The 6,000-nt window shown below is 41.2% G+C and overlaps 1 protein-coding gene across 1 annotated transcript in view; it reads left to right on the forward strand.

Annotated features, from left to right (window-relative positions):
* The window catches only part of Mob3b (MOB kinase activator 3B), a 187,335-nt gene that overhangs the window by 70,699 nt on the left and 110,636 nt on the right, over positions 1–6,000 (forward strand). The gene's annotated exons all lie outside the window — the stretch shown is intronic.

The following is a 6,000-nucleotide window of genomic DNA, read 5'->3' on the forward strand; positions in this document are numbered from 1 at the left end:
TAAACAGGTGTTCACATCCGAGGAAATACAAGTCCTAACATTCTCTTTCCTCTCTTTATCCTATTAACTCTGACCCTTGCATAGCTGCTATTGGTACCCTTGAAATGCAAATACTTTTGTTTGCTTTGTGCTGCAGGTCTTGAAATTCAAGGAGAAGGACCAAACCTTCTCCAGCCCTCACATTTCTTTATGCTTCTGACCACTGGATTTCCCACACATTGATTGGCTGAATTGGGAATTCAGTGCTTTATGATTGAAGCTCCATAGGAATGAATGGTCTCATGCTTCTATAGTTGTTTCTCTAGTGCCTAACACAGTGCCTTGGACCCTACAAGGGACTGAGGAAATATTTCTGGAGTGATTGAATACATATTGCATTATTAGAAAGCATTCTTAAATACCTCTGACATAGCTGGGGTATGAAAAGGTATATTTGAAACACACTTGAAATCACCTCTAGTTGGAGGGTGTCCCCATGTGGTGTAAATACTGAGAAGGAGACATATGGAAATAATTAAATTTATACCAGGAAAAGAAAAGTGTATAGCAGGGACCTGGGTTTGATCTCTGGAGTGCCCTGCTGGCCCCACCCCTGGGGCACACTGAAAGGGCAGTTGAGACTGGACGTGGTGGCAAGCACCTATAATCCCAGCACTTGGGAAGCTGAAACCAGGAGGATCACTACGAGTCCGATCTGTGTAGTGAGACACAGTAGACCCTGTACTAAATAACAAATAAATAAATAAAATAAAAATGAAAATGTATAAATTAGTTGTTGCAGTATGTTCCATCTTGAAGTATTCAGCACACGAGTTCATCAGAATCCTTTGGCTTGTCCGGGCCTTTCTTTCTCCTATACCTGGTGAACAGCGAAGAGGTAGAGGGTGAGGTAGGATCAAGGAGGAAGAAGGCAGGTCCAGCTGAGCACAGCTCCTTGGACGGGCAGGAACTCCATCGGTTCTTGTCTTTGTGCACTTTCATTGACTGTCAGGCCCTGCATATGGTGCTGAGAGGGATTTTTCTTTTCCAGAAGTCTTCCAAGCAACTGCCCAGAACTCTGGGTAGAACATGTGCTAGTAACAAAGATCAGTAGATGTGGGCAGGGAGCCTCCCCTGGGCTTTCCTGTGTGTGCTCCTGGGTGCACCACTCTCTGGCTACTCCTGCTCTCTGGCAGCTGTGCTGACCACGTCACTTTGCCAACAGAAAATCTTAGCAGAGAGCTACGTGTGTCAGTGGAGAGCTGTGCAGCTTCCAGCTGTCTGCGTGGAAAACAGGGCTGCATAGGTGGCTTTAGCCTTTGCATGGAGGAAACCAGCAGCTGCCTTCGTGGTCCCCAGATAACTGATTCAGCTTTCTTTTTTCTAGACTGTTCTTAAGTCAGTCAGCATGATGGGGTTGGTAGAATGACTGAATCCCCCCTCTCACCTCTGCCCTATCTATGCTCCACACCACAGTAGTAGTCAATATTCTGAGAAATCACAATGTGATTTTCCTCCCAATGGAAAAATTCCTTTGGGAGCTGCTGAGTGTAACTGATTTCTTTACCAGAGGATTTGACATATGTCAGTGAATTTCCAAGAAGCAAGTACATTACTGTATGATGTTTCCTGATTTGATCTGGTATCTTTTGTTTTGTTTTGTTTGTTTTTTAAATGAAGCACCATTAGCATCTTTTGGGAAAAGTTAAGCTATACAAATCACAGCTGCCAAACTTTTGTATATATCAAAAATCACTTGAGTGGACTGTGTAGAAAGCCTGGCAAGCACAAGGACCCACGTTCAGTCCCCAGTACTGCATGCTGTGCTGGCCCCGAGTGTGCCATGCCAGCCCTGAAACCAGGTGCAGTGGCACATACCTATGATTACAGCACTAGGGAGGCTGAGCCAGGAGGATTACTATGAGTCTGAACTGCATAGCAAAATTCACTTGAGCTTTCTACTCAAAAACATGATTTCTTCAGTCCTCTCCCTTAACAACAAAATTAAAATCTTAGGTATGATCTAAGAAACTGTACCTAAAAAGATATTGTAAAACTACTGTATAGTCATTGTCAAGAGCCACCTAGACGATTCTCCTTGAAAGGAATGCAGTTGTCTCAGTTTTTACTAACCCTGGCCCTATTTCTGGGTATGGATAGTGCAGAGTTGGCTAGTCTTTGTCTTTATCCCCTCAATTGACTTTAAGCAGTGCACAGCATTCTGACTGAGGGCTTGCTGTGTAGTCTTTGAGACAAGGTGACAAATCAGTGTTGCTGCGTCCCATCCTGTGGCTCCCAGAGGCATGTGGGAGGGAGAGCCAGGCTGCACATTGTCGGCTGGGTCAGAGCCTTGAGATAAGAGACTTCCCAGGTTATAGAAGATTCCTCATCAGAACTGACACACGGACCCCAAAACCTTGAACTGTGTTATGCAGAGCACTCTTTCTGTATGTCCTTGTCTCTGCATGTGGCAGAGGTGGTTTGGGGCCACCTGTCTAGCCCGGCTCACAGCACTCACGTACTTCCAGTACTTTCCTCCGCTCTCAGTCACTCATCCCCAAGCCACTCCCCACTTCATGAATTTATAAAACCTGGTTTGGCCTGAGGCAGAGGTCTTTGTTCCAGTTAGCCACCATACTAGCTGAACTTAGGACCCCCTTGGCTCCCCACAACTACAAATATGCCCTACTGTTTTTATTCTCACCATGGGTGGCACTGGAAGTGGTAGATTGGAATTAATTTATAGGAATTCCAATAACTTTTTGATAGGATTATAAGTACAAACTTCGTGGACCACAACAAGGCCTAAGTAATGCTTCTGTAGTTATTACATTGCATAATTGATCTCTAAACTTACTCCTAACTGGAATTGCGTGTCCTTTGACAATGTTTCACATGCTGCGCCCAGCTTGCTAGTAAGTCCCATTCTCTGCTTTTATGGATTTCACTAGTGTAGGTTCCACATTCAGTGAGATCATATGTTGCTTGTAATTTTATGCCTGGCTTTTTTCACTTAACGTGATGTTCTCCAGGCTTACCCACAAATAACAGTGTCTCCTCCCTTCCAGAGACTGAATAGTACTCCACTGTGTATATGTCACGTTTTTTCTTGTTTGTTGATTCATTAGATATACTGTGTATACAACTTTGTTTTATAGTAATAATATGTTGAGTGATTATCTATCTATCTATCTATCTATCTATCTATCTATCTACTTTATCCATTTATATACCTGTTAGCAATTTGCTTGTCGTCTTTAGTGAAGTGGCAATTCAGAAACCTTTGTCCATTTTTAATAGCACTGTTTCCTGCTATTGTGAATCCCTTATGAACTTTTAGTTTTAAGAAACATGTACCATGCTTCTGTTTATTATGGTCACCTGGAATGTGTTTCATCCCTCTCTCAGAAAACTCTAGTTCTCACTATGGTTTTATCTGTGTTTTCTCTTCTGTAATCACTCACTTCTTCATCTCGTGAATTCTCATGCATCCTTTGGGATCTAGTTGAGATACATGTCCTCTGTGAAGGCTTTCACCTATTAGTATCTAGCTGGGTGTGGTTTTGTACACCTATAGTTCCAGCTACTAGGGAGGCAGATGGAGAAGGATCATTCGAGCCTTTCACTTTGAGACCAACCTGGGCAACACAGCTAGTCCCCTTTTCAAAACCAAACCAAACCAAAATATCAAAGAAGGTAAGCTCCTTAAAGTTATAGACTATGTCCTATTCATTTGAATATCACAACACTAAGCCCAGTCCTGGTACCTTACATGCTGCTGAACAAATGAACAAGTGAGTAGATAGATGTGTGAATGGGAAAGTAATTTTTATAAGGTCTTAACATATGCATGGCAGTTTAACAAGTATCTTTGAATCCTTTGTTGCCACTCCTGAATATTTCCTAAACCTTCTTTCCATAGATTTCTGTTTCATTTTCTCTGCTTAACTTCTCCAAGGTAAAATATTAAGGCGCAGTAAAAGCCACCCATGTCCATCACCAGTATGAGAGTTTTTATCAGAGTCTTGTGATTTGCTTTCAGGTGTTATTCTTGCTGTCTTTTGGAAGAATGTATTTTTGGAGCCACTCTCTCTGTTACACTCTATTTCTTCCTCCTCTTCCTCCCCCTGATTCCAGCCTACTTTTCTTCCTTTTGATCTTTGGGCTGTCATGAGTCATTATCATGGAAATCATCAAGATGTCTATCAGGATAAAGTAAAAGGAGAATTCTTGGCAAACAGCTGGCCCTGGCAGGATGAGAAGTGAGGAGTTCTGCTTAGAATTTGAGCTTTGACTCTTGAGCATATTTTTGTGTTCCTGCCTGGGTGTTGGGGTTGGGGTGAGTCAAATTTACCTCCTCACACTGTCATCCAAGGAAATAGAAGTATAAAATACTGACAGATGTGAAGGCTTCACCCTTAGTTAGGTATGAAAGGATATGAACAGCTGTTGATCTCTACCATTGAAACACTGAGGAAAGAAAACCTTTCATCTGTTGCTAGATTCAAGTTTAACTAGGAGCCCCTTGCTATCCCAGAAGTCAAACTTTCTCAGATGGAAGAACACCAAACAGATGTGGCTCCCTTGTAAACCATAGTTCTCTCCAGTTGCTGGAATCCCTCTGGCTCCCTCATTAAAAACCCAACAGATGTATCTAGTAGAGCCCTTAAAAAGCAGTCATTCAGAAGCAAGGGCTACCTCCTCTTAGACTTCTCTTGCACCACCATTTGAGGTAACAGCCAAGACCATAAAACAGAAAGTCACAGATTTTTAAAGAAGAATTCTGTTGCCTATCTAATTTTATTAAGTTCTGTGTTCTAGCTCCCAGCTTCCTTGTTTTTTTGCTAGGTAGTGGGATTTAATATTTTAGATCTAATACTCAGGAAATAAAAATGAGTAGAAAACTTAGAACTCCTCTGACTCATGTGTTTTTAAAGTCTTTGAAAAGGCATAAGTACATGTAAAATGCAATTATGTGATCTCATCTATCTCTATAATTTTATAATAAATGGGAGTCGGCAGGAAAGATCAGGATAAAAAGCAAATTCATATCTATGGAGCTTGCTAAATACTGGCCATGATTTCCTACCACTGTTAATCTTTCTTAATTCTTCCAACAGCTCAATGAAATTAATATTCCATTTCACTAGCTAAAAAGCTGACATTTGAATAAGCTAAGGAGCTTTCTCCAGATTAAACTGCTGATACATAATTTAAGAGTCTGTATTGAACCTGAAGGGGTCAAAAATTTATGCCCTTATTATACAACGATCCTCGTAGCACATTGCATTCTTTCACAAGGTATTCCTTCACATGGCTGGAAGTGTTTCACCAAATGGTGTTAGGTAGATGCTTAGTATAGCGAAAAATTTTAAGTCTGTTGTTTTTTTCTAGAACCTTTAAATAAATAATTCTCTTTTTTGTGAGTGATTTTTATTTTATTTTTTAAAATAATTTTATTGAAAGCTTGTCTTCTAGATGGTTAACAACTTAAGTTTGCAGACCAAAATTAGAGAAAAAGGAGGACCGCAAGGAAAGCCAACATTTTGGCCCTCGCCTTCCAAGGTCAATTAAGACTCAGGACATATGAGAACTTGTACTGTAAAGTCATGTAACTCGGTAGTGTCCCAAATTTTCTGATCAAGGAGATTATGGGGCCAAAGAGGAAAGTGACTGATGATGTAGAGTGTGCCTAAGGGGAGTCACATGGAGAGAAAACATTCTCTCAGGCTTTCACAGAGAGCACATTGGCCATGCAGTGGCCATGACTCATCCACAAGGCTGACACTGACAAAGGTTCTACAATCTGAGATACAGGTTATCAGGATAAATCCTGAGGGGATTTCACTGACCTTATCAGACCCAAAAACTACAACTCTTGTTGGATAGGTCCTGCTTTACCTTGGTCTTAACCATCCAGCAGAAAAGTATAAAAACAAAATATAAGAAGTAAAGCCATGCTGTTATGTTGAGGTGTAGGGGACTCAGGTCAACAATTTCTGACATTGACAGTGAAGTGGA

The sequence above is a fragment of the Octodon degus genome, unplaced genomic scaffold (genome assembly GCF_000260255.1).
Source record: "Octodon degus isolate 3935 unplaced genomic scaffold, OctDeg1.0 scaffold00099, whole genome shotgun sequence".
NCBI lineage: Eukaryota > Metazoa > Chordata > Mammalia > Rodentia > Octodontidae > Octodon > Octodon degus.